General features: G+C 39.7%; 1 long non-coding RNA gene across 1 annotated transcript in view; it reads left to right on the top strand.

The window, feature by feature from the left end:
* LOC104976682 (uncharacterized) overlaps window positions 1-21619 on the top strand; it is a 692169-nt gene that overhangs the window by 83282 nt on the left and 587268 nt on the right. Inside the window, exon 4 of the long non-coding RNA XR_003031815.2 lies at window positions 9446-9495. This is a non-coding gene — a long non-coding RNA (uncharacterized lncRNA). The remainder of the gene's footprint in view (window positions 1-9445; window positions 9496-21619) is intronic.

Genomic DNA, 21619 nt, shown 5'->3' with positions numbered 1-21619 from the left:
GTAAGCGTCTTTTAATTTCATGGCTGCAGTCACCATCTGCAGTGATTTTGGAGCCCAGAAAAATAAAGTCTGACACTGTTTCCACTGTTTCCCCATCTATTTCCCATGAAGTGGTAGGACCAGATGCCATGATCTTCGTTTTCTGAATGTTGAGCTTTAAGCCAACTTTTTCACTCTCCACTTTCACCTTCATCAAGAGGCTTTTGAGTTCCTCTTCACTTTCTGCCATAAGGGTGGTGTCATCTGTATATCTGAGGTTATTGAATTTCTCCTGGCAATCTTGATTCCAGCTTGTGTTTCTTCCAGTCCAGCATTTCTCATGATGTACTCTGCATATAAGTTAAATAAACAGGGTGACAATATACAGCCTCGATGAACTCCTTTTCCTATTTGGAACCAGTCTGTTGTTCCATGTCTGTTGCTTCCTGACCTGCATACAAATTTCTCAAGAGGCAGATCAGGTGGTCTGGTATTCCCATCTCTTGAAGAATTTTCCACAGTTTATTGTGATCCACACAGTCAAAGGCTTTGGCATAGTCAATAAAGCAGAAATAGATGTTTTTCTGGAGCTCTCTTGCTTTTTCCATGATCTAGCGGATGTTGGCAATTTGATATCTGGTTCCTCTGCCTTTTCTAAAACCAGCTTGAACATCAGGAAGTTCATGGTTCACGTATTGCTGAAGCCTGGCTTTGAGAATTTTGGGCATTACTTTACTAGCGTGTGAGATGAGTGCAATTGTGTGGTAGTTTGAGCATTCTTTGGCATTGCCTTTCTTTGGGATTGGAATGAAAACGGACCTTTTCTAGTCCTGTGGCCATTGCTGAGTTTTCCAAATTTGCTGGCATATTGAGTGCAGCACTTTCAGAGCATCATCTTTTAGGATTTGAAAGAGCTCAACTGGAATTCCATCACCTCCACTAGCTTTGTTCGTAGTGGTGCTTTCTAAGGCCCACTTGACTTCACATTCCAGGATGTCTGGCTCTAGGTCAGTGATCACACCATCGTGATTATCTGGGTTGTGAAGATCTTTTTTGTACAGTTCTTCTGTGTATTCTTGCCATCTCTTCTTAATATCTTCTGCTTCTGTTAGGTCCATACCATTTCTGTCCTTTATCGAGATCATCTTTGCATGAAATATTCCCTTGGTATCTCTGATTTTCTTGAAGAGATCTCTAGTCTTTGCCATTCTGTTGTTTTCCTCTATTTCTTTGCATTAATCGCTGAAGAAGGCTCATCCAAAAACCTATACATGGGCTTTTATGACAGATCTATGCATGATCACCCAAAATTGGAAGAATCCAGATGTTCAGTAGGTGAATGGATAAATGAACTGTGGTAAAACCATACACTGGAATACTCCTCAGTCATAGAGTGTACAGACTATTGACAGCGTGTAACCATTTGTATGACTCTCAATAGCATTATCCCAAGGGGAAGAAGTCTGTCTCAATAGGTCATTTCCTCCATGGTTTTGTTTATAATATTCTTGACCAGACAAAGCTATAGTGATGGAGAAGAGATTAGAAGTTAAGGGTGAGGAAGGGGTGTGATTACAAGCACAGGGAAGTTCTTGTGGCTTTGGCTCTGTTCTGTAAGTTGATTGTGGTCATGGTTACATAAGTCTCTACTTGTGTTAAAATTCATAGTAGTGTACACTGAAAATGTTAGTTTTATGGCAGATTAATTAAGCAAATTAGCATGGAGATGGGGACAACATCCAAGACATGGACAAAGGTGCATGCGTGTGTGCTCAGTTTCTGCCATTGTGTCTGACTCTTTGAGACCCCATTGACTATAGCCTGCCAGGTTCCTTTGTCCATGATATTCTCCAGGCAAGAATATTGGAGTGTGTTGCCATGCCCTGCTCCAGGGAATCTTCCCAACCCAGGGATCAAATCCAAATCTCCTACATCTCCTGCTTTGCAGACAGATTCTTTACCCGCTGGGCCCACTGAGCCACCTGGGAAGCCCCTGTTCAAAACTAGTGGATATTAAAGAAGTTAAACCAACAAAAGGACCTGGAGGCCCCCTTGTTGCAAGGAATGAGAAAGAGGCCCTTGCTGAGAGTTAAAAACTACATGTTCCTATTGAGGCAGAAGTCTGTTATTCTGTCTCCACCGTGTTCTTTCACCCTGAAAAGGAAAAGGTGTTTTGCTGTGAATAGTGGTTGGTTTCCTGTACTTGAAGACATCCAAGCAAAGGATGAAAACTCTTGCCCAGAGGTTATTGTAGTGGTTATTGCAGAAAGTAAGATGTTCCATTAGATTTCTGTGGTCAATTCATTTGCAATTCTGTGACATAAGCAGGAGCCAGAGGATGACAAATCATCTATTGTTGCAAGGTGAGGAATAATGCAGATTGGCTAAACTATGCATCAGGTTGTCGCTCACAAAGAACAGATGCGATCACAATAATTTCAGAGATGAATCGGTTTGATAGTTCTGATGCTGATCTGTCAGACTAATCTGAATGTCTGAAAAATTTGCCTCCAATAGAAGGTCAAGTGGGATGGAAAGAATTACTCTGTTTATTTTAGACATCTTTTTTATAGGTATGCACATCTCATTTGAAAACCTTTATGATGATCTTGTTTTTTTTTTTAATTTTATTTTATTTTTAAACTTTACAATATTGTATTGGTTCTGCCATACATCGAAATGAATCCGCCACAGGCATACATGGGCTCTTCATCCTGAACCCCTCTCCCTCCTCCCTCCCCGTACCATCCCCCTGGGTCATCCCAGTGCACCAGCCCCAAGCATCTAGTATCGTGCATCGAACCTGGACTGGCGACTCGTTTCATATATGATATTATACATATTTCAATGCCATTCTCCCAAATCATCTCACCCTCACCCTCTCCCACAGAGTCCAAAAGACTGTTCTATACATCAGTGTCTCTTTTGCTGTCTCGTATACAGGGTTATTGTTACCATCTTTCTAAATTCCATATATATGCGTTAGTATACTGTATTGATGTTTTTCTTTCTGGCTTACTTCACTCTGTATAATAGGTTCCAGTTTCATCCACCTCATTAGAACTGATTCAAATGTATTTTTTTAATGGCTGAGTAATACTCCATTGTGTATATGTACCACAGCTTTCTTATCCATTCATCTGCTGATGGACATCTAGGTTGCTTCCATGTCCTGGCTATTATAAACAGTGCTGTGATGAACATTGGGGTACAGGTGTCTCTTTCCCTTCTGGTTTCCTCAGTGTGTATGCCCAGCAGTGGGATTGCTGGGTCATAAGGCAGTTCTATTTCCAGTTTTTTAAGGAATATCCACACTGTTCTCCATAGTGGCTGTACTAGTTTGCATTCCCACCAACAGTGTAAGAGGGTTCCCTTTTCTCCACACCCTCTCCAGCATTTATTGCTTGTAGACTTTTGGATCGCAGCCGTTCTGACTGGCGTGAAATGGTACCTCATAGTGGTTTTGATTTGCATTTCTCTGATAATGAGTGATGTTGAGCATCTTTTCATGTGTTTGTTAGCCATCTGTATGTCTTCAGAATGGGAGAAAATAATAGCAAATGAAGCAACTGACAAACAACTAATCTCAAAAATATACAAGCAACTCCTACAGCTCAATTCCAGAAAAATAAATGACCCAATCAAAAAATGGGCCAAAGAACTAGATGATCTTGTTTTCAAATGGTTGAACTATTTATATTCCAGCAAATTCCTTAAGCAGCTCTGGTTTTTTAGGGGAAATGTAGAGGGAGAGGCTTGAAGCCCTTTTCTAGGATGGTAATGGAAAGCGCTCATAGAAAGCATTAGTGTGCTTGCTCCACAGTTAGTAGGGGCTTAGAGCAGACCTGAGCCATCATGGATGCTTTGGAGGCTTTCTGAGAATGGCCCAGTCCAACAGAATCAGCTTCTCACCTGGGAGTCTGTTAAAAATGCAGATTGTAGGTCTCCACCCAGACTTCCTCAATTATAAACTCTTAAGGTAGGGTCCAGTATGCCTTCTAGATGATTCTGATGCAAACTAAAGTTTGTCTGATACATATTGAAGTTTGGCATCTATGATATCATTAGTTTTGCTTCTGACTAATTTCACACGGGGCTCTGAACAACCCCAGGGGTTATTTTTAATCCATTGGAAATTCATATAATGTGGTTACAAGCTGACCAGTGGGTCAGAGAAAGTCCACCTAGCCAACTGCTAGCTTAATTCCAGCATTAGGCATCAGAGAAATTAAAATTCCATTACACTAAAAAAAAAAAAAAAATTCCATTACACTTCTGTCCATTTCCAACTTACAAGCCATTTTGATTTGCAGCTTCAACTTACAATCGAAAACAGAAAAGAGCAACCTCGACACATACCACTCTCTAGTTTCTTATATGATTAGCTCATTATTAGCCCATTTAAGAAGGCATATTCCTTCTAAATTCTGTGTCTGGCTCCAACTTCCTTTCAAAACTTTGTATTACACTCCTGACACTCTTTTTTTTTTTTTTAATGTTCCAATTGGTAGTTATTTTCTCATGGTGCTTGCCAAACTGAGTTTAAAACTTCACTGTCTGTTTTAATATCTCAATTGGTTGCCATAACATGACTGCAGAGGTTTCTTGAACCAGAAGCATGTCTGCCAAGTAAAGCTTTAAGTCTGAAATGTGAATGTGACATGCTTCATCATCATTTAAAGTACTGTTTAATTAAGGATTGGTGAACCCCATTTCAGTTTGAGTTATTTGAATGTCTAATGTTTATTCAAACATCCTGATTTCAATAAAAACTCTAAATGTGGGTTGCCAGCACTTTTCCATTAACTTTTAAATCCCTGTGTATTTCAAGGGAAATATAGTTTGCATGTTTCTGATTCATTTACACTTAACTCATCAGAATATTATTTTGCTGGAACTACTTCTTGTCCAAGTGTCACGTACCTCTTAAAATCCTTAGAAATAGGATGTTAGTTAAAACACAACAAAATATAAACGAAGCTGAGGCTTAGAAGAGTTGAACCATATTTGGCTTTGTTTCTGAACTTGGCCCCAAATGCCTGTGGTTTAAAGGTGTAATGGATTACAAGATTCCTTTTACTGTCCCGGCAAAAATAGGACTGCCTGCCTTGTGGCCCTGGGTGCAATACACACGTTTGGAAGTAATTATAAAGGACATGAGTGAAATAAACTACGTGCAGTATTGGTGTTTTCATGTCAGTGGTGGGGAGGCTTCCTCTGAAATGTCCGTAAGAAAAGCCTTCTGCCCATTTAGCACTGGAACTTGAATCACAAGAAACCAGGTGCTGTCCCACTGAGGCCCGCACGTAGCAAATCTCCAAGCACTCAAAGTAATAAAATGATGTGAATGAACTGTTAACTTTCCTGAGTCAGGCTAGACTTGAAAATCAGACCTTCTGTGTTATTAGATGGAGAGAGAAATGTATAAATCAGTACTTCGTACTTTGTGGTTAACCTGTCTGTATTACTCAGGGTCCAGTCAGGAAAGCAGAACCAAACTTTCTATATTGCAACAGAGAATTTCAGAAAGGAAATTGGTTGAGGAGGTATGGGAGGACTCCTAGAGCACCATGGGAAGACTGGTGGTTCAGAAGGAAGTACAGCAAGCAGCTGTTACCCCTCAGACTGGAGGAACAAAGGGAAGTTGAGGTTTTCAAATCCAGAAGCTTGCATGAGGGATTTGGGGACTGAAGAGGGCTGAAGAGGGATGGGATTCTTTGGGGTGTTGATACCTCTGAGTGCTGTCCCATAAGGCTAGTTCTAGGAGTGCAGAAAGCAACTGGGTACTGGAGATGATTGCCGCTATCAGGGTGAAGAACCCTGTTCATCTGAGTTATAGGGATTCCCAATGAAACCACTTATGGGTATCTGTCCTGTGAATTGACGTGTTAAAGGAATGTGTTAACTCCTTCCTGAACTTCATTGTTCAGTTTCTAAGAGCTTCATTGTCCTCATCCATAAAATGGGGCCAACAGTCTTTACTCTTCTCATCTTGATGGTGTCTTTGGAACATAAAAAGATATTAAAACACTTGGTCTGTGATCAGCGTGTGTGTGTGCTAAGTCGCTTCATTGGGGTCTGACTCTTTGTGACCCAATGTACTATGGCCTGCCAGGCTCCTTTGTCCATGGGGATTCTCCAGACAAGAGTACTGGAATGGGATGTCATGCCCTTCTCCAGGTGATCGTTCCAACCCAAGGGTCGTACTCACATCTCTTATGTCTCCTGTATTGTCTGGCAGATTATTTACCAGTAACACCACCTGGGAAGCCCAGTCAGTGAACACATACCATGTAAATTCATGGTATTGTGATTGTTCTTTTAAAAGTCTTACTCTACTTTAAATATGATATTGAAATAAAAGAAATCTAAGACGAAATTGAGTGCAGCACTTTCACAGCATCATCTTTCAGGATTTGAAAGAGCTCAACTGGAATTCCATCACCTCCACTAGCTTTGTTCGTAGTGATGCTTTCTAAGGCCCACTTGACTTCACATTCCAGGATGTCTGGCTCTAGGTCAGTGATCACATCATCGTGATTATCTGGGTTGTGAAGATCTTTTTTGTACAGTTCTTCTGTGTATTCTTGCCACCTCTTCTTAATATCTTCTGCTTCTGTTAGGTCCATACCATTTCTGTCCTTTATCGAGCCCATCTTTGCATGAAATGTTCCCTTGGTATCTCTAATTTTCTTGAAGAGATCTCTAGTCTTTGCCATTCTGTTGTTTTCCTCTATTTCTTTGCATTGATCACTGAAGAAGGCTTTCTTATCTCTTCTTGCTATTCTTTGGAACTCTGCATTCAGATGCTTGTATCTTTCCTTTTCTCCTTTGCTTTTTGCTTCTCTTCTTTTCACAGCTATTTGTAAGGCCTCCCCAGACAGCCATTTTGCTTTTTTTGCGTTTCTTTTCCATGGGGATGATCTTGATCCCCGTCTCCTGTACAATGTCACGAACCTCATTCCATAGTTCATCAGGCACTCTCTCTATCAGCTCTAGGCCCTTAAATCTATTTCTCACTTCCATTGTATAATCATAAGGGATTTGATTTAGGTCATACCTGAATGGTCTAGTGGTTTTCCCTACTTTCTTCAATTTAAGTCAGAATTTGGTAATAAGGAGTTCATGATCTGAGCCACAGTCAGCTCCTGGTCTTGTTTTTTGACTGTATAGAGCTTCTCCATCTTTGGCTGCAAAGAATATAATCAATCTGATTTCGGTGTTGACCATCTGGTGATGTCCATGTATAGAGTCTTCTCTTGTGTTGTTGGAAGAGGGTGTTTGCTATGACCAGTGCATTTTCTTGGCAAAACTCTATTAGTCTTTGCCCTGCTTCATTCCATATTCCAAGGCCAAATTTGCCTGTTACTCCAGGTGTTTCTTGACTTCCTACTTTTGCATTCCAGTCCCCTGTAATGAAAAGGACATCTTTTTTGGGTGTCAATTCTAAAAGGTCTTGTAGGTCTTCATAGAACCATTCAACTTCAGCTTCTTCAGCATTACTGGTTGGGGCATAGACTTGGATTACTGTGATATTGAATGGTTTGCCTTGGAAACGAACAGAGATCATTCTGTCGTTTTTGAGATTGCATCCAATCAGCAGTGGCCACAGGACTGGAAAAGGTCAGTTTTCATTCCAATCCCAAAGAAAGGCAAAGCCAAATAATGCTCAAACTACCACACAGTTGCACTCATCTCACATGCTAGTAAAGTAATGCTCACAATTCTCCAAGCCAGGCTTCAGCAATACGTGAACCGTAAAATTCCTGATGTTCAAGCTGGTTTTAGAAAAGGCAGAGGAACCAGAGATCAAATTACCAAAATCTGCTGGATCATGGAAAAAGCAAGAGAGTTCCAGAAAAACATCTATTTCTGCTTTATTGACTATGCCAAAGCCTTTGACTGTGTGGATCACAATAAACTGTGGAAATTCTTCAAGAGATGGGAATACCAGACCACCTGACCTGCTTCTTGAGAAATCTGTATACAGGTCAGGAGGCAACAGTTAGAACTGGACATGGAACAACAGACTGGTTCCAAATAGGAAAAGGAGTATGTCAAGGCTGTATATTGTCACCCTGTTTATTTAACTTATATGCAGAGTACATCATGAGAAATGCTGGACTGGAAGAAACACAAGCTGGAATCAAGATTGCCGGGAGAAATATCAATAACCTCAGATATGCAGATGACACCACCCTTATGGCAGAAAGTGAAGAGGAACTCAAAAGCCTCTTGATGAAGGTGAAAGTGGAGAGTGAAAAAGTTGGCTTAAAGCTCAACATTCAGAAAACAAAGATCATGGCATCCGGTCCCATCACTTCATGGCAAATAGATGGGGAAACAGTGGAAACAGTGTCAGACTTTATTTTTCTGGGCTCCAAAATCACTGCAGATGGTGACTGCATCCATGAAATTAAAAGGCGCTTACTCCTTGGAAGGAAAATTATGACCAACCTAGATAACATCCCACTGCTGGGCATACACACTGAGGAAACCAGAAGGGAAAGAGACACGTGTACCCCAATGTTCATCGCAGCACTGTTTATAATAGCCAGGACATGGAAGCAACCTAGATGTCCATCAGCAGATGAATGGATAAGAAAGCTGTGGTACATATACACAATGGAGTATTACTCAGCCATTAAAAAGAATACATTTGAATCAGTTCTAGTGAGGTGGATGAAACTGGAGCCTATTATACAGAGTGAAGTAAGCCAGAAGGACAAACACCAATACAGTATACTAATGCATATATATGGAATTTAGAAAGATGGTAACGACAACCCTGTAAAAAAGAAAAAAAAAAAAAGCAGAGACATTACTTTTCCAACAAAGGTCTGTCTACTCAAGGCTATGGTTTTTCCTGTGGTCATGTATGGATGGGAGAGTTGGACTGTGAAGAAGGCTGAGAGCCAAAGAATTGATGCTTTTGAACTGTGGTGTTGGAGAAGCCTCTTGAGAGTCCCTTGGACTGCAAGGAGATCCAACCAGTCCATTCTGAAGGAGATCAGCCCTGGGATTTCTTTGGAGGGAATGATGCTAAAGCTGAAACTGCAATACTTTGGCCACCTCATGCGAAGAGTTGACTCATTGGAAAAGACTCTGATGCTGGGAGGGATTTGGGGCAGGAGGAGAAGGGGACGACAGAGGATGAGATGGCTGGATGGCATCACTGACTCAATGGACTTGAGTCTGAGTGAACTTTGGGAGTTGGTGATAGACAGGGAGGCTGGGCGTGCTGCGGTTCATGGGATCGCGAAGAGTCGGGCATGACTGAGTGACTGAACTGAACTGAAGACATAATTGCTTATACCCCCATCATATAATCAATTAAATAGTTTATTTTTCTTCATATACTCATTGTTTTATATATTTCCTAATATTATCATCATTTTAAACTCAAAGCCTGGAAACCTTGTCTTTTGGGACATGAGTGAACCGTTTTTCTGTTTCTTTGAAACAGGTACAAATACATTTTTAAAGAACTAGATGTGGAGGAAGAAGGAAGCATTTGTAAGTAAAATCAGATTATTAACTAATAGTGTTAAGGATGTTTTACAGCTGCAGATCACAGCACTAAAAGGAAATATAGCTGTGTTTATAAAATTGTAAACAGAAATATAATTCCAGGCTGCCTGAGTCTTTTCCTAATTATACTGCTTTTAAGCAGGTGAAAGTGAAAATATTTATAAAATAAGATATGGTTATGGCACCTGATGCAGAAATATGTTTATCCTTCATATTTTATATTTCTGCATTGAAATTGAGCACTTGGTTGGCAATAACATTAAGAAACAAATGTCATCAAACAATTCGAGAGAGGATTTTAAAGTTACCATTTCAAGTGTGTGGTTTTGAGAACTGACAATCCCTGCAAGTGTGGATGGGTTGTGTTCTTTGAATACCTAAGTGTTATTTGATGCCCCTTTGGTTTTTGGAGTTTCATTTAGTAAAGCACTTGTACACATTCAGTGAAATATCTATTACCAAGGAATCTTTTTTCCCAACTCTCTTCTAATCAGAAGTGACAATGAATATCTTCTACATTTCCTAAAGAGGCACTGTTGTTTTTTTTTTCTTTTTTTATTCTTCTTCTTCCTTTTTTCCCTTAAAACATAGAGTACTGGCATGTTATCTTCTGTAGACCCCCAAGGTAAAACTCTCTAACCCTTTCTAAACCATCACTAAAAGTGAGTGGCAATGAACTATTTTCCCCTTGGGATATTGTTGGAATAGGCTGTCTTTATGTGTATTATTTTCTTAGTCAATGAGCTTCGGAAGACAAAAAGCTATCAGTCTGATACTCAGTGACTTCTTTCAACACAAAAATACCCTAAGGGGATCCTCGGTGACTGGTAGAGTAGAAGGTATTGCTTCATGTTTAGATTTTTCCAATGAAAATGAATTGGAAAGCTAGAGGTATCGTGGCATACGGGCGTTCCAGGGGGAGTGACACGTTCAATTGGAAAAGGGAAATGTGAATTTGAAATAGCTATTTGGTCTTCCCACTCCAGTAGCAGAAAATGTTAAAATTGTATCTGGTCTGAAGCATTCACAGTTACAACTGAATTTCAATAAAAGTGTCTCTTACAGACCATGAAAGTGAAAGTGAAGTCGCTCAGTTATGTCCGACTCTTTGCAACCCCTTGGACTGTAGCCTACCAGGCTCCTCCTCCATGGGATTCTCCAGGCAAGAGTACTGGAGTGGGTTGCCATTTCCTTCTCCAGGGGATCTTCCCAACCCAGGGATTGAACCCAGGTCTCCCACATTGCAGGCAGACGCTTTAACCTCTGAGCCACCAGGGAAGCCTATAAATGTATGCAAAGTCGCCATTCCATTGGCCTTTTAATGAACCTGAAGGAATTGTAGATCCCTAGAAGGTGTGTGTGCACGTGCGCATGTGTGTACATATATATGTGTACATGTACACTCACGTTTCCCCCCCGTCCCCCCGCCAAGGGAATGATCCTGAAAGGGGGGGTCATTATTCTGTTAGTACATATGCCCTTGGGATGTCAGTGAAGTATTTTTTTTTTAATTCTCACCCCCCCCCCCCAAGTTTTTTAAAACGGCTTTACAAAGTCAAAAGTGGTCCCTAATATGGTTGCACTGACAGTATGTAAGGTACAAAAAGCTGTCACAGCATCATTCAAATGTCAACTCTATAGAAACTTTACCGTGATACTGAAAATTTACCCATTAATGCTCAGGAGTTTCTGTTTGGGGAAGCTCTTCAGGTCATAGGGCATTTCCTATGGCTCCAATTCACTGCAATAGAGATTACGGAGGAAGACTTTTGTGGTTGGGTCAATGTCCCATTGTACTATAGCCTACATCTGGGGAACGTGAAAGAGAAGAAAGAACATAAAAAGGCTTTTAATAGCTTGAATGTAATCTTATCAGGGAAAACAATGTATATTTATATGCTTGTGATTTTTTAAAAAAAATCTTGTGACATTTTTTATTGTGGTAAAATGTCACTTTTAGCCTCTGATTGTAAGTCGTGCTGCTCTTCTAAACTTTGGCTTCAGTTCTGGTTCTTGGAGAGAGAGCACCCCAAAATGGGGGCATTCACACCAAATTAAAAAAGGGTGTTCAAATATAGGCTGGAGGAAGCAATGTGTTGGAGAGACTATATCCAAATGTTAGGGCTCACACATGAGCCAGGATGGTGCCTTAGGACAGGCATGAGATAATAGAAAGTAAGAGCCATGGACTCATCAGATCAATTGATGAAATCCATTGATTAATATTTTTGTTGAAGTATAGTTGATTTACAGTGTTGTGCCTGTCTCTGCTATATATCAAAGTGACTCATTTATATGCATACTGTATATATTCTTTTTTGATAGTCTTTTCCATTATGGTTTATCACAGGATATTGAGTGTGGTTCCTATGCTGTACAGTGAGACCTTGTTATTTATCCATTCTAAATGTAATTGCACGTAATCACCCCAAACTCTCAGTCTATCATTCTCCCTTCCTCCTGCCCCCTTGGCAATCACAAGTCTGAAAAATGAACCTATCTATAAAGCAGAAACAGACTCATAGTCATTGGTTAATCTTTAAAGCTTTATTTTTAGTACTCAGATACATTCTGGTGACTATCTTACATTAACTTTCTTTTCTCTGAAAAAGATGCTGTGCTACATATCAGAATCTATAACTTCCGACATGTCACCTCTTTGGGTCTCTTTTTCCTTATTTATAAAGGATAAAGTTTCAAGGACCTCTAAGAGTCTTTCAGCATTGACTTTATGACTCTGAGGTATGGGGTTTAGTCCCTTGGGTTGTGAAATTCCTTACCTTGATGCTGAGCCCCAGAGGGGTTGATGGCTTGAGGAAGGAAGCTTTTTTCAGAAGATAATGTTAGCACATTAGAATTGGACAATAATGTAAGATCGAGTCCCCATTCCTCTTCTTGTTGAGACAGGCCCTGGTGATCCATCTTTTGCCTCTGTCACCCTAATTTAGGTCATTCCTATTGTGAGGTTTCTCAAATAGTACCTGTCTGGGTATAAAATTTATGTTGAAGGAACATTAATGCAAGCTCTTAATAAGATGAAGAACTTAACAGTATGCTGTTATCTGAGGATGATATATTTTATATACTCAAGACATGTTTAATTAGCTTTGTAAGAGTCAAATTGGTCTGGACAGTAATGAAGCTTTCTTTTTATCCCTCTATCCCATATTCTGTTAAAATGACAGGCAAGTTATTCAAGAAATCACATTTCAAATTGGTGTATTTGTAAATCTCTCTCTATGTTCCTGCAAAACTAATCAGTTTTGAAAATTCATTTCTTGCTCAGGATAGAACGCAGGAGAGTACTTATTTAGAATGACACAGTGGAATAAAGAGTAGAGCTAATAGGTGTTAGAGCTCTTCAAATATTGAACATGTAATTTTTTTGAAACATAGTTACTAAATATTTGATAAGCATTTACATCTGAGTAGCACTCAAGGGTTTTATAACCTTTGATATGCACTCCCATTTTGCAGATGAGGACACTGGCCAGACTGCCAAAGCTTTAAGTACTGGAGCCAAGAATCAAAGTAAACCTTTTGCCCCAAATCTCTGCCTCCTTCCAAACAGAAAGATCCAAGTTTAATGTGTGATGGCTGTTTCTCTATTTAATGAATAAAAGAAAAGATTGAATCTACTAATCCAGTGGTTCCTTTGAATTTCAGGGGTCAGGTGGGGATTTGTCTCTGGTGGGTTCCACCCCTTTAGCGCCCAGGAAGAAATTTAATGATCCTCATGATGATGTTGAATTTTATCCACAATCACTGAAGGGTTTTCATGCTTGCGGTCTCATTTATCTCTCAGCACGCCTTTGAGTAGGTGGGTTGGACATTTTGATCCCTGTGTGGTATGCATTTATCTATGGCTGCACTGGCTCTCAGTTGCAGCACTCTGGCTCTTCACTGTGGTGCGTAGGCTTAGTGGCCACATGGTTTGTGGGATCTTAGTTTCCCAACCAGGGATCGAACCTGAATCCCCTGCCTTGGAAGGCAGATTCCCAACCACTGGACCACCTGCCTGTACTTTTGAGAGATTTTTACCTCAGGTTGCACACAGGGTCAGTACTGATGCAAGGCCAGGAAAAGGCTGCTCCCAGCCTCCAACTAGTGCAACCAGAAATTTTGTCAGAAATTTCAAGAAGTGGTATTTTGATAGAGACAAGAGTAACAAATGAAGCTGAAAAGAGAAGATCCCATCAAAAGTGACAAAAGTGGAAGGATGTAGGTCATTATCTATTCTAATGTATTTTTTAAAAAGGAAGGGGGCAATTTAGAAATCTTCTGAAGAATGAAGATCCTAGCAAGAGCAGTTATTTCTTTTGATAAAGACAGGTCTTTTGGTTGAGATTTTGATGTCTAAATTCTTGGAAAATGTCTGATTTTTTTTTGTTTGAAAGAACGATAGGAGGTAAAATAAGGGGAAATTTTTCTACAATGTCTGATTCTGTTTTTCAAACATTGAAAGTTGCTAAGTTGTTAATAAGGAAGACTAATTGTGATGTCATGCATTGCTTTATTCAGAAATTCACTACTGAGTGTTTGCAGTATATATAGAGAGTTGGCATTTCTTTATAATTTAGGTAGGTGATACACCTTAACTCCTGTGCTTATCTGTTTTTACTGAGTCCGTTTCGTGGGTGTGAACATTTTGAAAACAGAGTAATAAGCAGTAGATTTGGGTCTTTGTCTAGCAGCCAAAGAAGATAGAACAACAATCTAGTTAATTTTTTTGAGTCTGTTTTATGGAACTTTTACCTTTGTTAAGCTTATTTTTTTATTCTACAGTCATTGAGCACTTCTTCATGTAAATGTATTCTCATAAAAACTGAATCACAATGCAGGAGAGTAATGATATCAAACCGCATATCACTGAGGCTATCTGGAAGTGTGGTACAGAAAGATTGAAGTTTCATCTCAACTTGCCAGACAAAAATCCCATGATATCATCCATGGCTTCAGGCAGCAGGGGAGTGTGGTAGCACAGGAGTCAGATTATACACACAAGAAAATACAGGTGGCAATCGTGTGATTGTATGCTTCTGAATCACAGGAGTTGTACATAGACAAAGGAGTTGTATATACAAAGAGAGGAGTTTAGGAGAACAGTATCCCTAGTGGGATGGAATGCTCTATAGGAATTAGTGGAGCTGGAAGAATAAGTACTTTTGATGGGGCAGGAGGGGTAGCAATCTTTAGTGAAGAAAATTATAATAATACAGTATGACAATTAGGAATGCCTAAGGGAAGTTCCTTAACCAAAGGAGCTAAAGCTGAGCTCATTTTGGAAGAGCATGGAAATAATTTGGAGATGTAGCTAATAATTCTAGCTACCAATCAGTGAGCACTTTGTGCCTAACTTTGCTCAGCGCTTTGCATGCCTTGCCTCTAATTATCACCATGATCTGGCAAGGAGATACTGTTAACTCTATTTTGTAGATGAAAAGTGTAAGTCTCAGAGAGGTGAAATCACTCAAGTTGCACGGCTAGTAAGTAGTAGAGTGAGATTTGAAGCCAAATCTCTTTGATTCTAGAGTCCACACTGATACCCAACAAAGTTTGTTTTTTTTTCAATTGTCCTGGGTAGGTTGAAGCCAGACTTTGTAGTGTTTTAAGTGACAGATGTTCAAGCTGGCTTTAGAAAAGGCAGAGGAACCAGAGATCAAATTGCCAACATCCACTGGATCATTGAAAAAGCAAGAGAGCTCCAGAAAAACATCTATTTCTGCTTTATTGACTATGCCAAAGCCTTTGACTATGTGGATCACAATAAACTGGAAAATTCTGAAAGAGATGGGAATACCAGACCACCTGACGTGCCTCTTGAGAAACCTATATGCAGGTCAGGAAGCAACAGTTAGAACTGGACATGGAACAACAGACTGGTTCCAAATAGGAAAAGGAGTACGTTGAGGCTGTATACTGTCCCCCTGCTTATTTAACTTATATGCAGAGTACATCATGAGAAACGCTGGTCTGGAAGAAACACAAGCTGGAATCAAGATTGTTGGGAGAAATATCAATAACCTCAGATATGCAGATGACACCACCCTTATGGCAGAAAGTGAAGAGGAACTGAAAAGCCTCTTGATGAAAGTGAAAGAGGAGAGTGAAAAACTTGGCTTAAAGCTCAACATTCAGAAAATGAAGATCATGGCATCTGGTCCCATCACTTCATGGTAAATAGATGGGGAAACAGTGGAAACAGTGGCTGACTTTATTTTTGGGGGCTCCAAAATCACTGCAGATGGTGAGTGCAGCCATGAAATTAAAAGACGCTTACTCCTTGGAAGGAAAGTTATGACCAACCTAGATAGCATATTCAAAAGCAGAGACATTACTTTTCAACAAAGGTCCGTCTAGTCAAGGCTATGGTTTTTCCAGTGGTCATGTATGGATGTGAGAGTTGGACTGTGAAGAAAGCTGAGCGCTGAAGAATTGATGCTTTTGAAGTGTGGTGTTGGAGAAGACTCTTGAGAGTCCCTTGGACTGCAAGGAGATCCAACCAGTCCATCCTATAGGAGATGAGTCCTGGGTGTTCATTGGAAGGACTGATGCTAAAGCTGAAACTCCAATACTGTGGCCACCTCATGCGAAGAGTTGACTCATTGGAAAAGACTCTGATGCTGGGAGGGATTGGGGGCAGGAGGAAAAGGGGACGACAGAGGATGAGATGGCTGGATGGCATCACCGACTCGATGGACATGCATTTGAGTGAACTCTGAGAGTTGGTGATGGGCAGGGAGGCCTGGCGTGCTGCAATTCATGGGTTGCACAGAGTCGGACACGACTGAGCAACTGAACTGAACTGAACTGACAGATTATAAGATTTAATTTTTTTTTAATTTGACATTTCAGGTATTTCACCTTTTTCCAGGATACTAGTCCAAAGATTTTTAGTAAATTTACCAAGTTGTGCAGCCATCACTATAAATGAGGTTTAGAAGATTTTTTTAGCATCCCTACTGTTAATCCATCTCACACCCTGCTCCTCCTCTCATCCCTATAGACCACTAATCTGCTTTCTGTTTTTATAGTTTTGTCTTTTCTGAGCACTTCATTTACGTGGAACCATGTAATTTAATCATATAATCACATAATGTGTGGCCTTTTGTAGCAGATTTCTTTGAGCATAATTTTTTTTGTTGTTTTGTCGATGTTGTGACATATTCCATAGTTCATTCCTTTCTATTGCTTAATAATTGTCCATCATAAGGGCAAACCACATTTTACTCATGAAATCAGTCACCAGTTGATGAACACTTATATATTTACAAATTTTGGTGATTAGGAATGATGCTGCTAAGAACTTTCATGTATAAGCTTTTGTGTGGATATACATTATTTTCATTTCTCTTGGATATATACCTAGGAGTGGAATTGCTGGCTTATTCGGTAACTCTGTTTACCATTTTGAGGAACTTCTAAACTGTTTTCCAAAGTGACTGTACTATTTTACATTTATGTCAGCAGTGTATGCAGCTTCCAGTTTCTCCACATTTTCCCCAGTATTATTGTCTTTTTTTATTATTATGGCCATTCTAGTGTGTATAAAATTCTAGTGAGTATAATATCACATTATGATTTCTATTTGTGCTTTCCTAATGAATAATAATGCTGAGCATTTTTAATATGCTTATTATCCATCTTCTTTGATAAAATATCTATTTAAATCTTTTGGCCATTTTTGATAGAGTTGTTTGTCTTATGTTTGAGTGAAAGAGTTCTTTGTATGTTCTCGATATAAGTCCTTGGTCAGATAAATGTTTTGCAAATATTTTATCTCAGTCTGTTGCTTGTCTTTTCATTTTCTTGATGAAATCTCATGAAACACAAATATTTTGAATTTTGGAAGTACAATTTATCATTATTTTTACATGGAACATGTTTCTGATGTCATATCTAGGAATATTTTGCCTAAGTCAAAGTGTTGAAGTTTTTCTCTTTTATATGTTATGAAATAAAGGTCTGCTATGTTTCTGGTTTTTCTTTTTTTGGGTAGTTTATTGTATTAGCACCATATGTTAAAAAGGCTATTATTTCTCCAGTGTACTTGCTTGGTAATTTGGTGAATGCTAACTGAAAATATAAGGATTCATTTTTGGATTCAACTCTGTTACTTTGACCCATATGTCCATCCTTATGTCAGTTTCACCCTATCTTGAGAGCTGTAGTAATCAAATTACAGTGAAGTTTCAAACTTATGAAGTGAAAGTCTTCCGACTTTATTGTTTTTTTTTTTTTTTTCAAAATTGCTTTGGCTGTTCTAGATTTTTCTCACTTCATTATAGATTTTAGCATCAGCTTGTTGATTCTGGAAATCTGATGAAAATTTGAAAGGGATTGCACTGAATTCACAGATCACTTTGGGAATAATTGCCATCTTAACAGTACTGAGTATCCTAGTCCATGAACATGAAATGTCTTTCCATTTATTTAGGTTTTCTTTTATTTCTCTCACCAATCTTGTGTAATTTTCAGTGTACAGCTGTGGAACATTTTTGTTAAGTTTATTCCTAAACATGTTATTTTTGATACTATTGTGAAAGTGAAGTGAAGTCGCTCAGTCGTGTCCGACTCTGCGATCCCATGGACTCTATGATCCCCCAGGCCGCTCCATCCGTGGGATTCTCCAGGCAAGAATACTGGAGTGGGTAGCCTTTTCCTTCTCCAGGGGATCTTCCTAACCCAAGGATTGAACCCAGGTCTCCAGCATTGCAGGCAGATTCTTTCAGTTCAGTTCAGTCGCTCAGTCGTGTCAGACTCTTTGAGACCCCATGAATCACAGCACTCCAGGCCTCCCTGTCCATCACCAACTCCCAGAGTTCACCCAGATTCATGTCCATTGAGTCAGTGATGCCATCCAGGCATCTCATCCTCTGTTGTCCCCTTCTCCTCCTGCCCCAAATCCCTCCCAGCATCAGAGTCTTTTCCAATGAGTCAACTCTTCACATGAGGTGGCCAAAGTATTGGAGTTTCAGCTTTAGCATCATTCCCTCCAAAGAAATCCCAGGGCTGATCTCCTTCAGAATGGACTGGTTGGATCTCCTTGCAGTCCAAGGGACTCTCAAGAGTCTTCTCCAACACCACAGTTCAAAGGCATCAATTCTTCGGCACTCAGCCTTCTTCACAGTCCAACTCTCCCATCCATACATGACCACTGGAAAAACCATAGCCTTGACTAGACGGACCTTTGTTGGCAAAGAAATGTCTCTGCTTTTGAATATGCTATCTAGGTTGGTCATAACTTTCCTTCCAAGGAGTAAGCGTCTTTTAATTTCATGGCTGCAGTCACCATCTGCAGTGATTTTGGAGCCCCGAAAAATAAAGTCTGACACTGTTTCCACTGTTTCCCCATCATTTCCCATGAAGTACGGGACCAGATGCCATGATCTTCATTTTCTGAATGTTGAGCTTTAAGCCAACTTTTTCACTCTCCACTTTCACTTTCATCAAGAGGCTTTTCAGTTCCTCTTCACTTTCTGCCATAAGGGTGGTGTCATCTGCATATCTGAGGTTATTGATATTTCTCCCTGCAATCTTGATTCCAGCTTGTGTTTCTTCCAGTCCAGCATTTCTCATGATGTACTCTGCATATAAGTTAAATAAACAGGGTGACAATATACGCCTTGACGTACTCCTTTTCCTATTTGGAACCAGTCTGTTGTTCCATGTCCAGTTCTAACTGTTGCTTCCTGACCTGCATACAGGCTTCTCAGGAGGCAGGTCAGGTGGTCTGGTATTCCCATCTCTTGAAGAATTTTCCACAGTTTATTGTGATCCACACAGTCAAAGGCTTTGGCATAGTCGATAAAGCAGAAATAGATGTTTTTCTGGAACTCTCTTGCTTTTTCCATGATCCAGCAGATGTTGGCAATTTGATCTCTGGTTCCTCTGCCTTTTCTGAAACCAGCTTGAACATCAGGAAGTTCACGGTTCACATATTGCTAAAGCCTGGCTTGGAGAATTTTGAGCATTACTTTACTAGCGTGTGAGATGAGTGCAATTGTGTGGTAGTTTGAGCATTCTTTGGCATTGCCTTTCTTTGGGATTGGAATGAAAACGGACCTTTTCCAGTCCTGTGGCCATTGCTGAGTTTTCCAAATGTGCTGGCATATTGAGTGCAGCACTTTCACAGCATCATCTTTCAGGATTTGGAATAGCTCAACTTGAATTCCATCACCTCCACTAGCTTTGTTCATAGTGATGCTTTCTAAGGCCCACTTGACTTCACATTCCAGGATGTCTGGCTTTAGGTCAGTCATTACACCATCATGATTATCTGGGTCGTGAAGATCTTTTTTGTACAGTTCTTCTGTGTATTCTTGCCATCTCTTCTTAATATCTTCTGCTTCTGTTATGTCCATACCATTTCTGTCCTTTATTGAGCCCATCTTTGCATGAAATGTTCCCTTGGTATCTCTAATTTTCTTGAAGAGATCTCTAGTCTTTGCCATTCTGTTGTTTTCCTCTATTTCTTTGCATTGATCACTGAGGAAGGCTTTCTTATCTCTTTTTGCTATTCTTTCGAACTCTGCATTCAGATGCTTGTATCTTTCCTTTTCTCCTTTGCTTTTCACTTCTCTTCTTTTCACAGCTATTTGTAAGGCCTCCCCAGACAGCCATTTTGTTTTTTGCATTTCTTTTCCATGGGGATGATCTTGATCCCTGTCTCCTGTACAATGTCACGAACCTCAGTCCATAGTTTATCGAGCACTCTATCTATCAGATCTAGTCCCTTAAATCTATTTCTCACTTCCATTGTATAATCATAAGGGATTTGATTTAGGTCATACCTGAATGGTCTAGTGGTTTTCCCTACTTTATTCAATTTAAGTCTGAATATTCTTGCCTGGAGAATCCCATGGACAAGAGAAGCCTGGTAGGTACAGTCCACAGGATTGCAAAGAGTTGGACACGACTGAGAGACTTCTTTCCGATATAGAAGACTTTAATTTCTTTTTTTAAACTGAATTGTTAAGAAATTCCGTGGTAGCTCAGCTGGTAAAGAATCCACCTGCAATACAGGAGACCCTGGTTGGATTCCTGGGTCAGGAAGATCCACTGGAGAAGGGATAGGCTTTCCACTCTAGTATTCTTCAGCTTCTCTGGTGGCTCAGATGGTAGAGAATCCACCTGCAATGTGGGAGACCTGGATTCCATCCCCAGGTTGAGAAGAGCCCCCAGAGAAGGGATTGGCTGCCCACTCCAATGTTCTGTCCTGGAGAATTCCATGGACAGGGGAGCCTGGCAGGCTACATGTCCATGGGGTCGCAAAGAGTCAGACACGACTGTGGGACTTTCACTTTCACAGAACTTCTAGTACAACACTGAAAAGAAGTGATGAGAAACAATTACACCTTGTTTCCAATCTTAGGACAGTTCCTTCATTCGTTCACAATTAGGCATGATATTCATTGTATGTTTTTCATAGATGCCTTTTATCATGTTAAGGAAGTTCCCTTTTATTCCAAACTTGTCAAAATTGGCTGTGGCAATTTAAAAAGTGGCAATTTTCTTTTCTAATCTTTAACATTAAGTTTTTACCTAGAGCAAATTAGTACATTCTAGATCATTAAGGTTCAAAGTTTGTACAATAAATGTCTTAACAGACTTTTCTTCCTTTTCCTCCAGAGAAAGAGAATACTGGAAATAAGTAAAGCTAGAAATTGTTGTATTTTATGGATATATTTTGCTTTAGGTGATCTCTGAACTAGACTTATCTTCTACATAATCCCTGTCCAACAGAAATACAGGGTAAGCCTTAAATGTGAACTATATATGTAACTAAAATTTTCTAGTAGTTCCATGAGAAATGTAAAAAAAATACAGGTAAAATTAGTTTTAATAATATATTTTATTTAACCCATCATACCCAAAATATTATCAAATCTACATGTCATCCACATGAACATTCTCTCTTATTTTTTGTATTTAGTCTTTGAAACCTGGGATGTATTTTATACTTACAACAATGGAATAGTCACATTTCAAGTGCTCTGTAGTTACAGGTGGCTATTGGCTACAGTGTTGGAGATTACAGTTCTATATCCTTACATATAAAACTGTAGTTACCTAGTAAATATTAAATAGGCATATTGGTGGAAACATG

Source organism: Bos taurus, chromosome 22, assembly GCF_002263795.3.
Source record: "Bos taurus isolate L1 Dominette 01449 registration number 42190680 breed Hereford chromosome 22, ARS-UCD2.0, whole genome shotgun sequence".
Classification (NCBI taxonomy): domain Eukaryota; kingdom Metazoa; phylum Chordata; class Mammalia; order Artiodactyla; family Bovidae; genus Bos; species Bos taurus.
The sequence above is the reverse complement of the archived record's forward strand: the minus strand, read 5'-3'. Positions and strand labels throughout refer to the sequence as shown.